We start from the raw sequence: 18537 nt of genomic DNA on the forward strand, positions 1-18537 counted from the left end.
CACTGTATTTGGCATTCATCAGGACTATCATTGAGTACAAGATCCCATTTGGTATGTACTTAGCCAGGCATATCCAACAACTGGAATGTCTACAGAGATTCCTCACTAAAAGAATACAGGGCATAAGTAACATATCCTATGCAGACTGCCTCAAGACCCTGTCCCTGTATTTTGTCCTCTACAGGCCATTGAGTGGAGATCTATGTCTGGTATACAAGGCATTGTCAGATCCCACCCTGATGTAACTCCCACATATGCGCAAACAAACAGCAACAGAATTACCCATTCTAAAGATTTAAACCTTGCCTATGATATGAATAGGATCTGCTGGAGAGACAGGTATATATCTCAGAGACTACCCCCATCTCTGGAAAAGGCTCCACATCCATGTGAAGCAGAGTTCCTCCATAATCCAATTCAAATATAACTTGGACAATTGGATGGGAAAAGGGAGATTTATCCCTAGTTTGGCACCTATGTCTCTAATAGACTCAGACTGCCTGTAAATGGTTCATCTCCCAGGACCCTGCTCATAAATGTTTCATCTCTCAAGCCCCTGCTTACACTTATCCAGGGTATCAAAACTTATCAGAGATCTGGGATGCGTGGCTAGGTTTAAAAAGGCTATTGTGGTCATAAGCCTAGTACACACCTGTGAGTTTATGAACCTATAATCCAGCTTTGCTGAATCATAAAAAAAAGAAAAAAATAGGCAGACATACATGATGGTGTTAATGCACTGCAATGGTATTGATGTACTATTTTAAAATATTTGACAGCAAGTATTTAACCTCATCTTCTTTTGACCCATTCTCCCTTACAGAATGAAGGGGACTTAGAAACAGAAGTTATCATAATAATAATAAAATAAACATGGGGGAAATGTTTACATCTTTCCGATAAAATGGAATAATTCGATACAGATGTAAAGATCTTAGAATGGCATGCAAAAAACAAAAAAGCTGCACTGAAGTTAAGTTGGTACAGTGGCATAGCAAGTTCTTAGTTATTTCACAGCAAGTTCTCAGCTGGAATGCCATGTGAGTTTTGTCTAGGTACTCCTGCTTCCTTCAACTTACCAAAGGTCCTTGTGCCCACTGGCTACCAGGATAAGCCCCAGTACTGCCATGATCATGTAAAGGATATAATGAGTTACTGGAAATGGTTGCATACATGTACTAAAACAACTTCCATTTGTACCACAAAATCACTGGATACACAGCATCAAAATAACATCTGTAGGTAGAATGGGATAATAAAACTATATTTTCTTTCTCTGAGACCATTCCAGAGCATTTACTTACACAACTGTTTAATCAAACTCTCTATTTCAAATGGAAAATTAATTCATATTTCATATATATGACTGCTTGATTTATAGTCCACATATTTTTGTTGTTCTTTCATGAATGTCATGCTACATGAAACAGTGATGCATGACTTTAAGAGCTGGATTTATGAAAGCTTGCATAGAGTTGTAGAGTAGTGTAAGACGTTAAACAGGCAATATGTCTGCCGTGTGATCCAGGAACAGCCGGCAGGGGTGTGCGCGAGAGCTGCTAATGCTACTCTTGCACGGACAGTGCCATGGTATGCAAATTACATCATTTGCTGCTGAAAGCTATGCAAATGAGGTAAATTTGCAATCCAGGAAACACTAACCTGTCCGTGGAAGATTAGTGTTATCTGCAGAAATGTACTCCGTTGGTAACGGAGCACCATACTGCAAATAGCTAAACGGAGCTATGACAGCTCCAAATAAAGGATGCATACAGTTGAGGAAGTATGCCAATGGCCAAATATAAGGTCATTGGCATTTATAAATGTTTAAAAATATAAAAATCTAACTTTTTTCCCCCAATCTCCAATGTTTAAGCATAGCGCAGCACCACGCAAACGTGTGGCGCTTTAAAAAACAAGAAAATAATTTAAAAATACCCATAAATAGACATTTTCACTAAAAAGCTTATTCTGCCATGCAGATGAATGGCAGGCTGAAGACAACATGGCCACTGAGTAGTGGTTTCTAAGGGGGGAAGCTCAGTGTGAGAGATGTAATGATGCATTAGTAGGCAATCCTATGCAAATGAGGATGAGGATAGTGAAAACCAATTTTCCCCAGCATGTGAGCCATGTCCCAAGAGTGTAAGACTAGGGGTAGGTGAATAGTAGAGTAGAATATAGGTGACATCATGAGGGATGTGTCAGAAAGGCAGTAAGCTAATTGGAGCACAGTTGCTTGTGTTTCCTCTGAGTTGCTCAGGATTGCAAGAGGCGTACCTACAGTTGTCCTATTTGAAAACCTGAAACCAAAGGTGCACACTGTTAAAAGATCGGAAATGTCTTGAAAACAGGCACACAGCATGTGCGCGCATGTGCGCCTGTTTGCGCTTGTTTGCGCGGTGCTGCCTCAGGTGGAAACAGAAAGACAAAAGGAAAGAAAAGAAGTAGTAGGAAGTTAACCAAGGAGAGCTAGCAGAGCTGGCAGGTGAAATATATCAGAATCAGTTAATTGCACAGGCAGCAAGCTAGCCCATCCCAGCCCAGCACTTTAAACTCTGCAAACAGCATCCCCCCCTGTTTTTTCCCAAGAACTCTGCAACACTGCAGTATACAAACAGGGAAAGCTTAAAAAGTTTAAGTCAGACAAAATGTTAGGGGCTGCTCTTGCTGTCATAAACCAACATGTGCAAGGTGCTGAGAGTGGTGATGTTGTGAATGCTGCTGAGCAACTCACAGTGAGGAGACGGAGAAGAGTGTACAGACACAGGATAACCTACCAGGCTTCACATGAGCTGGAGATAGTGGAGTGCTATAGGGTGGACAGAGACCTCTTACACCAAATTGTTGAGCTGTGCCGGCCATGCGTCACACACAGAACCAACTGAGGGGAATCCATCCCAGTGGATACCAAGGTATGTATTGGCATAAGAATACTAGCTACAGGTACCTTCCAAAGACCAACTGGTGATATGATGGGGATTTCACAGGAATCAGCATCCAGGGTACTCCACCAGTTCCTGGATGCCATGTCAGCACATGCAAGTGAGCACGTATATTTCCCCAATTCCCATGAGGCATTGGCCAGCAATATGCATCTTTTCCACCAAATAGCAGAATACCTTGAGGTAGTGGGTGCAATAGACTTCATGCACATACACATCAAAACACAACCTGGTGAGCGGAGTAGGGTCTACATCAACCGCAAGGGCTTCCCCTCCATCAAATGCCAGGTCCTGTTTGATGCCCAGGGCATAATAATGAATGTGCGTGCTGGCTGCCCTGCAAGCTATCACGATTCCCACATCTGGCACTTCACGCAGCTGTACCAGAGATTTGCCAATGGGGACAGCCCTGATGGTCACCTAGTGGGGGATGCTGGATATGCACTGGAGCAGTGGCTGATGACACCCATCAGAAATGCACACACACCTAAACAAGAACTCCATAATGAGGCACACGCACAAACAAGAAACAAAATTGAGCGTGTGTTTGGGATGCCCAAGTCATGGTTGCAGTGCCTGGATACATCTGGTGGAGCCTTGCAGTACTCACCAACTACATGTACCCAAATTGTTGTGGTATGTGCCATGCTACACAATATGATCCTGTGGAAACAGCTGCAGCAGGAACAGCAAGGGGCAGGGCCAAACAGCCCCCCACCATTCCCAAGGCTTGCACAGGCACAGCATGACTCGAAGGAACAACCTGAGCATGCCCCAGTAGGCAGAAGGAGGTGTGTGCAGTATGCCCTGGCCTTGGCAAAGAGGCAATGCATAGCACATACACTGACTCAGTAGGAACCCTGGAAATGACACCTCTCTCTGACTCGCACATACATTAAAAGGGATGCCTAACTTGACACTACTTGTTTTCAAACATATATAGGGAGTGTACTATGTGCATCCGAAATAGGCAGCCATGCAGCACAACCTGAGGCATGAGTGCCCTATTTTAAGCAATATGAAGCACTGCTAAGCACATTTTACCAGTATTGAGCATATTTAAATACAATTGTGCGTAGTTGTGCACCGCGCTAACCAGCACACTGTCGGGCAACAACAGGCAACATTGGTCAATGTTGAGCAATGTCGGGCAAAGTCAGCAAAGTCGAGCAAAGTGGTTAGAAAATCATGCTATGTGTTCTCACAAATTGCCAATGTCTTTGCATGTAGGTCAAAGGAGGTTCCTTCTACTCATCAGTCATCAGACCCATCAAAGATTATCATGGCACACTTGTGATGAATCTAACTACGCACCTTCAGCAGCTGGAAAGACAACTGAAGTACCTCAAAAAGAGGATTACTGGCCTCATACAGTTGCCCCATGCAACAAGATTGAAGTTAACTCAATCTGTACTCTGTTGCATACTGTCCACTCAGGCGATCTCTGCCCAACAAACAGGTCCAAGTCCAATGCAGAACTGATGTACATGCTCTATCTGAAGTAAACCCAAGCTCACTGTGCCACATGCTCTAGGGATATCATCATCACAACAATAAATAGAACATGTTGGAGGGATACATTACTAACTCACAGACTTCCCTTGCTTTGGAACAGGCTCCCAACCTACATTAAGCTGAGTTCCTCACTGACACTCTTCCAGAGGAGCCTTAATGAGTGTATGTGAAACTGAACTGTCACACCATAGATCACTTCATCAGCTCTACTACACAGAGGCCTAGAGAACTAACCCCATGTGTGGTGATAGCTGCACACTCAGGCCATACAAATATATGCCTTTAGGCAGATAGCCTATTACCTACCTATGTATCTATATATATGTAGGGAAAACACAGTATAATAAGCCAAAGATGGATGGGCAGAGATGTGTGTAAGAGGTTGAACATGACAGGGAGTGACCCAGGACTGTCCCTCCAGCACACATCCCAATGGCACAAAAGACATGAGGTGCACATCTCACCCACTGTACATAACAGCCACCAGTATCTGTAAGTATTACAGTGTATGTGGTCCATGTTCCTGCTGTACAACATGACTGTACAATGAAGTACACATCTACTATCTGTAGACATGTACCTGTCATATAGGTTCATAGGTATGTAGTAGACTATCTTCACGAAGACATATATTAGCCTAGGCAAGTTGTGCAGTTTTCACCACCCCATTGGGCAGTCTCCTAAGCCCGAGTTCTAATAGTTAGTACCCTAAGCCCCTTTCTAGTGGGGCTGCTGATGTGATGCCTGGTGTGAATTGTCTGTTTTCCATCCACTCATCAAGGTTCCTATTGAAGAGTGTCAGCGAGAGGCTCTGTCTGATGTACATTGGGACTCTGTTCCACAGTAAGGCAAGTGTCTGGGATGGTACTCTATCCCACCAGCATGTTGTATTCATTGTTGTGATGAGGTTCATATCCCTGGAGTGTGTAGTGCAACTTAATTTTGTTATCCATAGATGGAGCATGTTCAACAGTTATGTGTTGGACATGGCTCTGTATGTTAGGCAGAGTGTGCCTCTGAGTAGGTGGTACGCAACGGAGAACAGATTTAGTTTTACCAGTTGTGTTGCATAACACAACTGTTTGAGGCCAGTAATCCTCTTGGTGAGGTACCTCTGTGGTCTCTACAGCTGCTGGATATGCTTAGTCGAGTACATCCAAAATGGTGCATTGTACTCAATGATGGGTCTGATGACTTAAGAGTAGAGGGCCACCACTACCTCTTTTCATCCTGATGCAAACCCTTTGTTGATTAGGTGGGCCACATAGGATTTCCCAATCACTTTGGCAACATGGCTGTCAAAGGAAAGATGACTATCTACTTGTGTTGCCAGATCCCTTATTACCTTGTCAGTTTTTAGGGGGTAACACATATGTGGTAGTTTGTGGGTACTTTGTTTTCACCAAAGGGGATTACTATACATTCTTTCACATTGAGCTTGAGGCCATGATTCTGACAGCACACATCTGTCTCATAGAGTCCCTTCTGGAGAATATTTGTGCCATCCAGGGAGTCTATTATGGCAAACACTTTACAGTTCCCAGCAAACTTAGTCAACCACAACCCTCCTGTGTTGGCACATACTTTTGAGAAGTCTATACCAAACAGGAGGGACCACAGGACTGAACCCTGGGGGACACCAATTGTTACCGGTGTAGAGTCTGACATGTAGCCAGCGACTCTTAATTTGTTGGCTCTATCTGTGAGCCATTTTGCAATCCATCTTGTGATGTATGGATTCATGGCCAGGTTGGTGAGTTCATCTATGATACCTGACTGAGGAATGGTGTCAACGACCTTAGCAAGGTATAGGTAGGCTGTGTGAAGCTCATTTCAATCATCTGTAGCCTGGGTAACTGTCTCAAAGAAATCCACCCAGTTCAGGAGGTGTGATCTGCATTTGATGAAGCCGTACTGGGTGTGCTCAACTGTGTGAAGTTTCCCAATGTCTTTATTGTTGACTTTCATTATGGTTGGCTCCATTGCCTTGCAGATCAGACTCATCAGGCTCATAGAGCATGAATGCCAAGGGTCTTTTGTGGCCACACCCCTGTGGAGTGGGAAGAACATTCTTGTGCAACATTCTATGGGTACATATCCTGTAAAGAGGATGGAGAGAGAGGTGTAGGTATCCTTGATGAATATGGATACATCCTCACCCTATGTGCTATGATCTAGGTTCTGATTCTGGAAGGTATGGAATAAGTAGTATCCTGGTAGTGCTGGTGTGCTCTCTGGAGCCTTGAACTAGGTTTCTGTTACTGCACAGATATCGATATTCTCCATACTGAGAAGTGCCTCGAGTGTGTGCATTTGGAGGCTGAGACTTCTGGTAATGAGTAGCATTTAGCTCAATTTGTGGTTATTTGTGTTGGTTATGGGGTTTAGTTTGTCCTGAGTGGCCACTGTTCCACACCTGAAGTCAATGCCTCATTGGTCCGTTCTGACCATAAGCTAATTACCCTACATATCCACATTCTGTCCCCACCCCCATTAAGGAAACCATGTTAAAAAATTTCTCCAAAGCCAACTTCATGCTTCTTAAGACAGAAGTGGTGAACTTCAGGACACACATGCAGGTGGACAATACAGCTGCGACTACTCAATCTTACACAATTGCACTTTATAAGCACTTACATGAGTGCATGGATTGTGCTATCCCAAACAGAACCAAGACATTATCCTCCAAGAAAAGGAAGCAAATCTGGTGGTCCCCTGCCATAAACAAACTGCACAACAGAAGGAAGAAACTGTTGCAAAAGAGGGTAAAATCCCATGAGTGGAGGAGCTCCCTGGTCAGCCTCAGTAAGAAGCTGTGATCCCTGATAAAATCCTACAAAGCTAGTTGAAAAAACAAAATCACCACTGATTATAAAGACAACCACAAAGCATTCTATAGCTATGTCAAGATTCTCAATGGCAACACTCAGATCTGCTCTGAGTTACAGCACAATGGCACTAAATATACAGACCCAACTGATATCGCCAACATACTGGCAGATAGGATCAGTGCTAACTTTACCCCCCTCTCACCCATGAAAGAGCCCATCTCTATACGGGAAGAATGCAAAGTTGCTGTCATCACGGCTGCACAGGTAACAACCACACTCTTCAAAGCTAGGAACACAGCATCCTTGGGACCAAACAACATACCAGGCTGTGTTCTACATGAACTACAGAACAAACTGGCACCACACCTAAGTACCATGTTCAATCATAGCTTCACCTCAGGCTTTGTGCCTGCTGAATGGTGCACAGCAATGGTTATCCCACTACACAAGGAGGGAGCCACTACAGACCCTGGGAACTAGTACCCCATTAGCCTGATGAGCCTGGTCTGCAAGGCCATGGAACATTTCATCATGGAACTTATAAACAAAGACATTGGTAATCTCCAAACTCTGGACCACAACCAGTTCGGGGTTGTCAAAGGCAGATCATGTCTCCTAAACCTGATAGACCTCTTTGAAGCAGTCACCAAAGCCGTAGACATGGGTAAGGTGGTTCACACAGCCTATCTAGATCTTGCCAAGGCTTTCAACACCATCCTCCACTCTGGAATTATAGATAAACTCACTAAACTAGGTATAAATCCCTATGTCACAAGATGGGTTGCCAACTGGCTCTCTGACAAAACACACACTGTGAAAGTAGCAGACTCCAAATCTGACTTCAGACCAGTGACAAGTGGAGTACCACAGGGTTCAGTCCTGTGTCCTCTCCTGTTTGGTATCTACTTCCCTGAAGTACAGGTTAACACAGAAGGTCTTTGGCTAATGAAGTTTTCAGATGATTGCAAACTAGGAGCCATAATCTAAACTACTAACGATGTGGACATCCTACAAAAGGGCCTCACTGAGACAGACACCTGGTGTCAAAGCCGTGGCCTCAAGCTCAATGCCAAAAAGTGCATTGTCATCCCCTTTAGTAAAAACTCTGTACCCATGAACTACAACATAGGCGGTAGTAAATTGTGATAAGAGATCTTGGGACACAGGTGGACAGTAGTCTCTCTTTTGATAATCACATCGCCACAGTAGTCAGGAAATCCTTGTATGTGGCACACCTCATCAGAAAAGGTTTCTCATGCAGAAAAAAAGAGGTCATAGTTCCCCTCTACTCATCACTCATTAGATCCATTAAAGAGTACAATGCCCCTTTTGGTATGTACCTCACAAGACATCTACAACAACTGGAAAGGCCACAGAAATACCTCACAAAGAGGATTACCAGACTCAAATACATGCCCTACACAGACCGTCTCCAAACACTCCAGCGTTACTCTGTCACATATCACCTACTCATAGGTGATCTCTGCCTAACATACAAAACTATGAAAACACAGAGCTGTTGGACATGCTCCACTTAAAGAAATCCCAATACCTCTGAGCATCGGCCCCAAAACCTGGACTGAAATACAAAAGGAGGGGGTGTATCCATTTTCATAAAAGATACCCACACCTCCAGGTTAGTGGCACAGCATGAGGGCTCGGAGACCATCCAAGTTCAACTAACAGTGAGCAAAGCTGCTTATCAGATTGTAGCCTGCTACGGATCACCTACCTTGTCCCAGAACCCTCACTCAGCATTTCTGAGAACATTGGAAAATATAAAGGTCCTACTAAACACCATGATATTAGGAGATTTCAACTACCCAAACATTGACTGGGAGAATTACTCAAGTACAAACTACTTTGTCCAATGCTTCCTAGAGTTTATAAACTCAAATGCCCTGGAACAGCTGGTCACCATGCCCACTAGAGGTGACAACATACTGGACCTGATCATCACCAACATGGGGGATCAGTGTTCCACACCATAGGTAAACCCCTTGCTGGTAAGATCAGATCATAAAGTAATCACATTGGACATCCACATCCCGATCCCACCCCCAGTCAAGGAAACCACTGTGAAAAAATTTTCAAAAGCAAACTTCACACTTCTCAAGATTGAAGTGGAATGTTTCAAAGCCCCCTTGCTAAAGGATAATGCTATCCAATCCGCAGAATCCTTTGCAAGTGCATTCTATGAGCATCTACAGGGATGCATGGATCGAGCCATTCCAAGTAAAATCAAGACTCACTCCTCCAAAAAGAGGAAACCAGTCTGGTGGTCCCCGGTCATAAATAAGCTATACAACAAAAGGAGGAAATTACTACATGATAGAGCAAAATTCCAAAAAGGAAAGGCATCACTGATCAATATTAGCAAGAAACTACGATCGCTCATAAAATCATCCAAGGCCAGTTTCAAAGAAAAACTGCCAAGGAATCTAAAAATATCCCCAAAGCTTTCTTTAGCTATATCAGAAATTTAGGTGGCAACTCTCAGATATGCTCTGAGCTACTGCAAAATGGCAAAAAATACACTGAACCAACTGACATTGTCAACATCCTAGCTGACAAGTTCAGTGCAAACTTCACCCCCCCACCCCCAAAAGGGCCCATGTCCATCCCAGAAGAATGCAGAGCCCCAAACATCACAGACATACAGATAAAAACAGCCCTCTCCAAAGCTATGAACACAGCATCAATGGGACTGGATGGTGTCCCAGGCTGTGTCTTACACGAGCTCCAAAAGGAACTAAACCATCACCTAAATTCACTGTTCAGACTCTGCCTTACCACAGGCTATGTATCCAAAGAATGGCATACAGCAACAGTCATCCCACTCCACAAAGGTGGTGTCACAACAGAACCTGGGAACTATTGCCGTATAAGCCTGACCAGCCTGGTCTGCAAAGCTATGGAGCGAATTATCATGGAAATCATAAACAGAGACATTGGGAACATCCAGACACTGGACCCTACTGAATTTGGCTTTGTTGAAGGCAGATCCTGCCTCCTAAACCTATTTGACAGTTACCAAGGCCATAGATGAAGGGAAGGTAGTCCACACAGCCTACCTGGACATCACTAAGGCCTTCAACACCATTCCCCACTCTGGCATAATAGACAAGCTTACCAGCTTGAACATTAACCCCTGTGTCACGAGGTGGGTGGCCAACTGGCTCACAGATAGAACACACATGGTCAGAGTTGCAGGTGCCATGTCCGTCTCTAAACCAGTCACAAGTGACATCCCACAGGGCTCAGTCCTGGGACCCCTCCTGTTCAGTATATACTTCTCTGAGGTACAGACAAGCACGGTAGGACTATGGCTCACCAACTTCGCAGATAACTGCAAACTGGGGGCCATAATCAACTCTCCAGCTGACACAGATATCCTCCAGAAGGGTCTTACAGAGACAGGTACCTGGTGTCAAAACCATGGCCTCAAGCTGAATGCCAAAAAATGCATAGTCACCCCCTTTGAAAAAAACAAAGTGCCCATGAATTGCCACATAGGTGGTAATCCACTAGGTACAGAAAATGTAATTAGGGACCTGAGGATCCAGGTAGATAGTAACCTCTCCTTTGATAACCACATTGCCAAAGTGGTTAGAAATTCTTTCTATGTAGCCCACATAATCACAAAAGGGTTCGCCTCTAGATCAAGAGAGGTCATTGTGCCCCTCTACTCATCAGACATTAGGCCCATAATAGAGTGCATTGCCCCATTTGGTATGTACCTTAATCGGCACGTGAAACAGCTGGAAAGACCACAGAAGTACTTCACCAAGAGGATCATGGGCCTCAAAGAGATGCCCTATGCAGCTCGATTAAACAAACTCCAGCTCTACTCGGTTGCTTACTGCCTGCTCAGAGGTGATCTATGCCTGATGTATAAGGCCATGTCCAACCCGGAATTAATGGACATGCTCCACCTCAAGAAAATCAAATCTCTTGGAGCCACATGCTCCAGTGAATTAAACCTCAGCACAGCAATAAACAGGATATGCTGGAGGCATAGATTCCTGTCCCAGAGACTTCCCTCACTCTGGAATAGAATCCCAGCTTATGTTAGGCAGAGCCCCTCGCTGACTGTCTTAAAGAGGAATCTTGACGAGTGGATGGGAAATTGTACATTTACCCCTGTTATCACTTCAGTGGCCCTGCTAGACAGAGGCCCAGGAAACTAATTTAAAAGGGAGGCGAAATCCAACACATTCTAGCTAGGCTTATAAATGCCCTCGGGCAGATAGCCTAGTACCTACCTATGAACCTACATGCTCTAGGGACCTAAACCTTGTCACCACAATAAACAGAACATGCTGGAGGGATAGATTCCTGTCCCAGAGACTTCCCATACTCCGGAATAAACTACCTGTCTATATAAAACAAAGCTCCTCATTAGCACTCTTCAAGAAAAATCTTGATGATTGGATGGGAAATAGGAAATTTACCCTGGGGCTTCTGTGTCTCTGCTCGACAGTGGCACAGGAAAATAAATTTCTTGGGTGGCAAAAGCCAGGGTACCTTTTTGGCTGGGTTTGTAAAGGCCCCAGGGCCGATAGCCTAGTACCTACCTATGAACCTATGAACCTTTGAGCCTTGCCTAAAAAAGGTAATATGGGGACAGCAAGAGCCTTGGCCAGTATTCAGAAGCATAGAGGCGACAGTTGCAAACAATCTGTAGCAAAGCAACAAGGCTTGTCTATCATGTCATCACAGGCAGGCAGAGACTGGATCCCTTTTGAATGACACCAGAAGCTCAGCCAATTGTTGAAGTTTATCGTCTTTCTGTTATATTGCAGTATCATGTAGGTGAAGGTAAGATGCTACTCAAGGTCAGGGTCATACAAGCCTGGGCTACATGTTCATAGAGCTACTATATATCTCTTGCCATGTTGTGCTGGGAGGTATGTCTCAGATCATTCATACTGACATGTACAAAGAATACGTCATATATGTACCTGTTCTGGAGTGATGTAAGTGCTTGTGTTAAGTGGCGGATCATAGCACCTGACAGACAACTGACAGCAACCTTCCCCGTATCCAGCTGAGTGAGTGGAACATCTGTGTGCCTGACTATGAAGTCACCTATTACTAGTGTGTTGGGTATGTTGTTTTGCCTTAGGGTCTGTTGTGAGGCACACTGCTTTGGTATATTATGTGTTTTCTGGTGTGTGCTTGGAGGTGAATGTTGCTTGCTTGTCTGCTTAGGAGGACACTCTCTCTTTTTCAGATTGATATTTGTATTCACCGAGTATGGTAATGTGTATTTATGTGTGTGTTTTGCTGATGCTTATATTGTAGGTCTATGTGAGACAGCTGGTGTTGTGGTTGTATGACTACTCCTCCTGACTGTATTATCCAGTATTGGGTTGACAGAGCTTAGCCACCGGTTTGACCCTGTGTGTGCCAGCATGTGGTGCATCAACCCATATACGATATGGTCATGGCCTATGCATACAATACACTCACAATACACCTAGTATGATAAGCCTGCTGAGGTAAGCAAATGTGAAAAAAAAACTTTGGGCAAACTGTCAGCAAGTAATGTCTGTATTGCACCCTGTAACTCCATATTGCTTGCTGAAGTGTAAAGACGTACTTTGTTTGAATTAAGAAACCCGCACTTGCCAACTGTGTGTGTGTGTGTGTGTGTGTGTGTGTGTGTGTGTGTGTGTGTGCGTGTGACTGTCTCTCCCTGGGGAGAGAGCAACATTTTTGGAGACTACTCACACCCCTTAAAAGTGGTATACTCATCTTTGACAAGTCTGATGATGATGTCACCATCCTACAAATATACCTGTGGAAAGATGAAATCCCAGTAATGTGTGTAGGGCATTGTATAAATACATACTGTTGTAGTATCATAATGTACTTAGGAAGGAGTTTGAATCTCACACTTGCTGACTGTGTGTTCTAGGTGTGAGTGACACTGTTGGCCAATGTGGAGTGCGTTTTGATTTTTTTAGTGTATGACATATCACAATGACAGCTGTATGTGCATTACATATGTAAGGTAGCTATGGGGCAAAGCCATATACATACATGTGACCTCAATTATTTCATAGGTGGATATTCTGCTTTCTTCATGAATGCATCTGTTATCTTTGCCAGAGCGTGCTGGCACTTTCCAGACCTTAGGTCAATTCTGTATGCTAGTGACAAGGTTAGCCACTGCAGTGATCCCTGGGCTATGTCTTCTGTTTCACATCCATTCATCACAGTTTCTATTGAAGAGTGTGAGTGAGGGTTTATGCTTGAGGTGCATTTGAATCCTGTTCCAAAGCAAGCAAAGTCTGGCAAAGATAACTAATCATTATAGGTGTGCAACAACTTCTGTGGATCTGCATACAAACCCTTTATTGCTTATGTGCTCCACAGAGGGATTTCCAAAACCCTTTGGTAATGGGATTATCAAAGGAGAGATGACTAAACACATGGCTCTCTGTATACATTAGTACCTGTTCCACATTTTGGGGGCTAATACCTATGTTGTACTCTGGGGATACTTTGTTTTCTAAAAGTGGATAACTATACTTTCTTTGGCTCATAGCTTTACAGAATGAGTTTGACACCAGGTATTTGTCTCTATGATACCCTTTTGGAGGATGTGTGTGTGTCATCTGGAGAATAAAGTATAGCCCACAGTATGCATTTTCATCAAACATGGGCAGACATATCCCTACTGTGTTTGGTTGTACCTAAGAAAGCTATATGCCAAACAGGAGTGGTCCCAGGACTGAGTGCAGGTGAATACTACTTGTTACTGGCATAGAATTGTACATGGAGGCTGCAAATGTTACTGTGTGTCCTACATCTGTGCGTCAGTTGTCAATCCATCATCTAACAATCGTTTATGGTCAGTCTGTTGAGGTTATGTATAATACCAGAATGTGGGATGGGTATGAATTGCTGGTGAGCTATAGCTTGGCTGTGTGGACCTCCCCTCCCTCACCTATAGCCTTGTTAACTGGCTTAAAGTCTACTAGGTGTATGAGCCATGATCTGGGCTTTAGAGAACCTAAGTGGGTATGGTGCAGTGTTTGCAGGTTCATAATGTCTCTGTTAATGAGTTCCATAATGCTGTGCTCCATAGCTTTCCCGATAACATTTGTCTGGCTTATAGGGTGAGAGTTTCCAGAATCTGTTGTAGTTATACCCTTAATCAATTTATGTTATAATTTGCACTGGGTGTAATGAGGGTGGACAGGTCTAGGAATAAGTATATTAGAGGGTCAGCTCAGGTTTGAAGGTTAGTAGACCAAGCCAGATAGGCAGGATTAAGTTGGTTTGTACATGTGCTGAGGAGGGATGCAGAGTATATTGTGAAATAGATGCTAAGGATGAAGCCGCCAGGTAACAGGAAAAGAGGAATGCCTAAGATGAGGTTTATGGCTGTGGTGAGAGAGGACATGCAGGTGGATGGTGTGACAGCGCAAGATGCAGAAAGCAGGAAGAAATGGAAACAGATGATCTACTGTGGCGACCCCTAATGGGAGCATCCGTAAGGAGAAGTAGAAGAAGAAGACATTGTAGCTCAACCCTTGTGGATTTTAAACACCATTACCGTGCATCATTCCACAAGTATGTAACCTGTATAGAGGCTGCATCTGGACAGAGTGTTTAGGTGAGTGGAGACTTCATATGTCAGCTTGTGTATGACACAGCCAAGGACACTGTCCAGTAACATTGCCACTGTGGTTTGGACTTTAGTAAAGAGATGTTTTAACTAGAGTGTCTGTGAATCATCAGGTTTTACATTTTTCAGGTCTGGAAATGTGGCCCTTGTGTAACGACAGGGTGGTGGAATCCGCATTCAAACTGTCTGACAAGAAATTGGTAATGTCAGTTAGATAAGTGTACTTTGTGACCATTTACATTAACTGTGACCCGATCTGAGATTTCCCCTGTAGATTATACACAACACTAAAGAAAGCTTTAGTGTTGTCTTTGGAATCCTTGCCATTTTGTATTTTGAAGCTTGCCTTGTATGTTTATTGAGGGATTGTATTTTCCCAATGATACTGACCAGAGAGGTTATCCCTTCTTGGTATGTAAGTCTTTTTTGGTACAACTTCACACCTTCTATTATAAATTTAGTTTATGGCAGGGGTCCATGAGACTAATGCACTTTTACTGTATAAGTGAGAATTTCTTGTGTTTGTGATAGCACAGTCCATGCAACCCTGTAGGTGAACAGTGTGCATTACTAAAGGATTATGCAGCTGGGACAGTGTTAATCTTAGTAATGCAAACCAATGACAGACAGCAACAACAGCATCACTCAAAGTACAGTGTCAACCCATGTCATACACACACACACACATGCGTACTCAAGTTCCAAAATAGGTGTAATACAATGCATACTGGCTTCCAATAGAAACTATGGAGTGTTAACACTGGCCAATACAGGGCATGTCACCCTACCCATGTGTCCAATATGCATGTACATGCAGACAGTGCACCTCCACCATGTTCACAAATGGACACCTGCAAACCTGTGTTGCACACACCCTACACTTACTGTCCACAGTATAATGCATGCTGACACAAATACACACATCGTCCAAGTGGCACATGGGCAAACAAAACACAATTGGAATAAACACTGGTGAAAACAATGCAACATTGCTAATTACAGCTTTAATGCATCATGCCTGCTCAGCTACACCTTCAAGGATATCATTGCACTTTACTGCTGACAACATGCTACACATCCAACCATTGCTATACTTTATTAAAGTCACCCTGTGCATCAGCACCATGTTAGCCTGTTCCTGCCTCAATGTTAAAGATGACAGGAGGTGGCACAGGTTTCATCACATGCACAGGGTGTGTTGTTGATTTGCCAGAGACCAACACTGAGCCATACAATTGACATGTGTGTGTGAGTGTGTGTGTGATGGCCATGAGTACTGTTATGGGCCAATGTTGATGTAATGTGTGTGGCTATGTGTTTGCCCAAGGTTTCTGGTTTATGTGTGTGTGTGTGTCTGCATGCACACAGTTCCACCATGTGGCTGCCATATACGGGGATTTGTGAGACAGCTACAGACTGTACCTGGCAGGCTTTACAGATCACTGTATCTGCCCACAGATACGGAACCTGTGCCTGGCGGGGTTGCTACAGACAGTATTAGGTACTAATCTGGATTGGGTACTATCCGAAGAGGTTGACAAATGTCCACTTGATCCAGGTCCCTGCTGGGACTGGCCAGCGCCATGTGCATGTGGTCTGCTAGGACGGTCTATGGACAGCCCCCCCAATATTGCTGGGGCTGGTACTTGCAGTACAGGAGTGGCTGTGACTTGCTGGACATCCACGGCGACCTCCAGCTGCTGATGTTGCTGGCATACATCCATGTCGACATCTCAACCGTCTCACACTGTCCTGACACATAGACATGACATTGTGGAAGACATCCAGTGTTTCACCCCAACGTCTATCAATGCCCTCAGTGTAGTTACATATGTCACCTGCTAGGTCATGGATACTGTCATTTACAGAGGTGTAATGAGTCCTCTGTGCCCTTAGCCCCTGTCTGGTGTACCACTTCATTCGTGTCTGTGCTTCCATGACAACCTGGAACATGCGTGTGGTAGAAAGAGCTGTGGCACGTCTGCCAGGGGCCTGATGACCAGCAGTGCTCTGATGAGAACCCCTGGACATCTGCCTATGTGGTACCATTGCAGACATCTGGCTATGGCTTCTGTGTCCTGATACATGTGCCATAGATACCATACTGTCCTGGCCAGTGCCAACTGTACACTGTCCCTCAGCTAAGGGCAATGGTGATGATGGTTGTACAGGCAGTATGACTGTGTGCATGGATGGGGTGGAGACTTGTGTACTGTCAATTGGTGGCCCAACAACAGACCCTGACAAACCTGGCTGTGCCTCAACACACCTATTCTCATCATCACTGTCTGTCTCAGTGACATCAGGTTCTCTGCTGTACTGAACCGGTCCCACCTCGGCAACTACAAGAGGAAAACAGGAAACACACTTTAAGACCTGAACATGACTTCAGACCACATGCACACATGCGCACATATGCACATGCACACATGCACACATGTACACATGCACACATGCACACATGTACACATGCACACATGCACACATGCACACATACACACATGCACACATTCATACATGCACACATGCACACACACAAAAATATACTCCTCCCTAAAGCAGACATACACACCAGCAATCACAGAACATACACAATAGCAGGTGATGGTGTGGTACAGTATCACAAGCAAAACAGTCATCATACATGTCAGCATTCAGGACATGTGTTGCTCAACAGCATGCAGTGCAAATGTAGTCAGTCCTTGCTACTAACAGTATACATGGCTGCATGTGTTTTGTTATTAGGTGATGGCCCTCCCCCTGGAACACAATGCATACATGGACACAACATTGCTGTGCAGATATTCATAACCCTGTAATGTACTGTGCACCATAACTCACAGGTGTACATACCATTGCTGGATGTGTATCTGTGTGTCAGATATATATCCAATGCTGATTACAGCCTATGTGTCTTTAGCAAATAATTGTGGACACATTTTTAGCACATGCATGATGATTATTTACACAACATCATCAGTGATGCATGGATAATTGATGGAATACCATTTGGCCGCATGCCCAAACGTACGGTACTTATGGTGTGTGTAGATCATATTGTGGACATGTCAGTCTCATCCATGACTAGGCATGCTAAAACACAACTGCATATTTAAACACTACACATACCCAATGTGTGTCATATGACCTAGCCACTCAATAGCATCATAAGACATATGTGTGTCAGTTGTGCAAATGGTGATTGGTATGCATACTGTTTAGAGGTGCATATGTGTGCACACACACAACATTAAGGTGTATAGCAATGAAAGCTATGTGTAGTACTGTGGTTACAATAACTGGATGGGATATAATACCATAGGCCATCATCATGAAGCATCAGGTGGTCACTCAAGGCTACAAATGTTTCCCAACCAGCACTAATCATGATGTGCTGGAACTGAACTACCTTGGCTAAATTCACCATTTCACAACCAGCTGTTATGTGAGTTTGTAAGGAGGCCAATAAGGAGCATTCCCTGACATGAATGTGTAGTGTGTTGTAGAGTGTGTAAATGTCCCATGATAGGCCTCTACCCCTCAGGTATATTATGTGTAATGTGTGGATGAGATTTTGGATACTGGAGTGTGTCTTTACAGAGGG

Source organism: Protopterus annectens, chromosome 4.part0 (assembly GCF_019279795.1).
Source record: "Protopterus annectens isolate FY-2018-M chromosome 4.part0, PAN1.0, whole genome shotgun sequence".
Taxonomy (NCBI): Eukaryota; Metazoa; Chordata; order Ceratodontiformes; family Protopteridae; genus Protopterus; species Protopterus annectens.